This window comes from Andrographis paniculata, unplaced genomic scaffold (genome assembly GCF_009805555.1).
Source record: "Andrographis paniculata isolate CXL003 unplaced genomic scaffold, ASM980555v1 Contig72END, whole genome shotgun sequence".
NCBI lineage: Eukaryota > Viridiplantae > Streptophyta > Magnoliopsida > Lamiales > Acanthaceae > Andrographis > Andrographis paniculata.
The window spans coordinates 1-1,866 of NW_026137609.1; the positions used below are offsets into that span (position 1 = coordinate 1).

The 1,866-nt window shown below is 41.6% G+C and overlaps 1 protein-coding gene across 1 annotated transcript in view; it reads left to right on the top strand.

Moving 5' to 3' along the window:
- Positions 1 to 679: 679 nt before the first annotated feature.
- The window catches only part of LOC127265354 (uncharacterized), a 31,581-nt gene continuing 30,394 nt past the window's right edge, over positions 680 to 1,866 (top strand). The window contains exon 1 of the mRNA XM_051295115.1: positions 680 to 727. The gene's annotated coding sequence lies outside the window, so the exon portion shown is untranslated. The remainder of the gene's footprint in view (positions 728 to 1,866) is intronic.

A 1,866-nucleotide genomic window follows, 5' to 3' on the forward strand; every position in this document is an offset into this window, starting at 1 on the left:
AAAAACAGTTTCCAAAAATGTGTATCTCAGCTGCTGCCTAGGTTCACCCCGGAGGATCTCCACAATGTGATAATCGAACAGGACGATCCATTGGTGTGCTTCAATTGGGCGTCTCAGCAGCACAGATTCAGGCACACCGTGTTCACCTATCACGTCACGATCCAAAGCTCGGTGCGGCCAAAATGTACAAGGAAATGGACGATATCGTCAATCAGGTTCTAGCTATCCCTAACCTGGGCTCTGAGCCTCTTTTCAATACCATGATATATTACTTCATTGAGGATAGGAAGCTTGTTAGGGCTGTGAATATATACAAGCATATGCGCTTCCGGGAATTTAGATTGCCGGCCGTCGATTCGTACCTATAAACTATTGTTTGCAGCATTTCTGAGCCGCAGGACGAACAACTATATTAACCGAATGTATATTGAGACAATAAGGTGCCTGTTCAAGCAAATGGTGATGATGATGGAGTCGAGCCCGATATTTTTTGTTTGAGTGCTATGATAAAAGGGTATGTGATGTCACTTCGTATGAACGATGTCCTTAGAATTTTTCATCAGATGGAATTGTAAATAGCTGAATAGTCACTTAAGAAAGCAAACTATCTCATCGTTTGCGTTCATTAAATTTTTGTGTGTTAGAGCAAGGAGTGCTTAGAGAAAGTTGCGGAAAACCATCAAATTTCTATCGGCACGCGGAGACTCTTACATCCTATTACTCACAGGTGGGATTCGTAGTCATCACTTCAATTGTGCTTTACTCTTGTTTCTACATATCGACATTGGATTATACCTTCCTTGAATATGCGGCCTCTTTTGTGTTTCTTCAAACCATTTTCTTCATTACTTTGTTGTTCCTCGTACACATAAGATTAGACTTTGCGACATAGATGAACTTAAACTAGATTGACGATAGTTTATATCCTATAAAGTGGCATTTCAACAGGCATGAAATCAATTATTGTTCTTCTATGCTCCAAGTTTAGATAAGGGGTTTTCAGGTATTAGAAGGGAAATAATGGAGCTTAGCCCTCAGTTTTCAATTAATCTAAATTCATCCGATTCTAATTCCATGGATGTGGAAGACTCTATACTTGTTATGATCACAAGGGATACAATAGTAGCTGTGAGCTCTTGAAATCACGCCCTCAGTCAGTGTAAATCACAAGGATTTTTGGAATACCTTAAGTTCTACTATTGTGACTGCCATGAGAGTGGATGGACTTTTTTGGTATTTGGTGTCTGGCTTGCTGCATTGTTCTATCTATTAGGCAATACGGCAGGCAGCCGATTATTTCTGTATTTCTTTGGAGAAGCTTTCCAGTCTGTTGAAGCTCTCTCCCTCCAACTGTTGCTGGAGTCACTCTGCTTGGTGCTCCTGATGTATTTGCTAGTTTTGCGGCTTTTGTAGGGACTGGAGCCGGGGAGGTTGGGCTCAACAGTGTGCTCGGAGGAGCAGTCTTTGTTACTTGCATCGTTGTTGGGGCTGTTTCACTTTGTGTTGCGCAACAGGACGTCCAGATTGATAACAAGTGTTTTGTAAGGGATATTTTGTTTTTCATCTTTACACTTACGGCCCTTTCATTAATCTTGTTTGTTGGTAAAGTGACTGTGTGGGCTGCTATTGCTTTTGTATCGATTTATGTAGTATATGCCTTTGTCGTTGCTGCTAATGAACTGTTGAGGACCCATACCCAAAGGCTGAAATTGGATGCGTTTACTCCATTGCTTCCAGTTGTAGGAAGTCTGTTTTCCATGGGAAATCAAGAGGATGAGTCCATGTTTAGCTCATTGCTTGAGGTTGAAACCGAGAGTAATGCGCAGTCACATGCTTCGTTGCTGCAGTGGATGTGCGCTACTAATG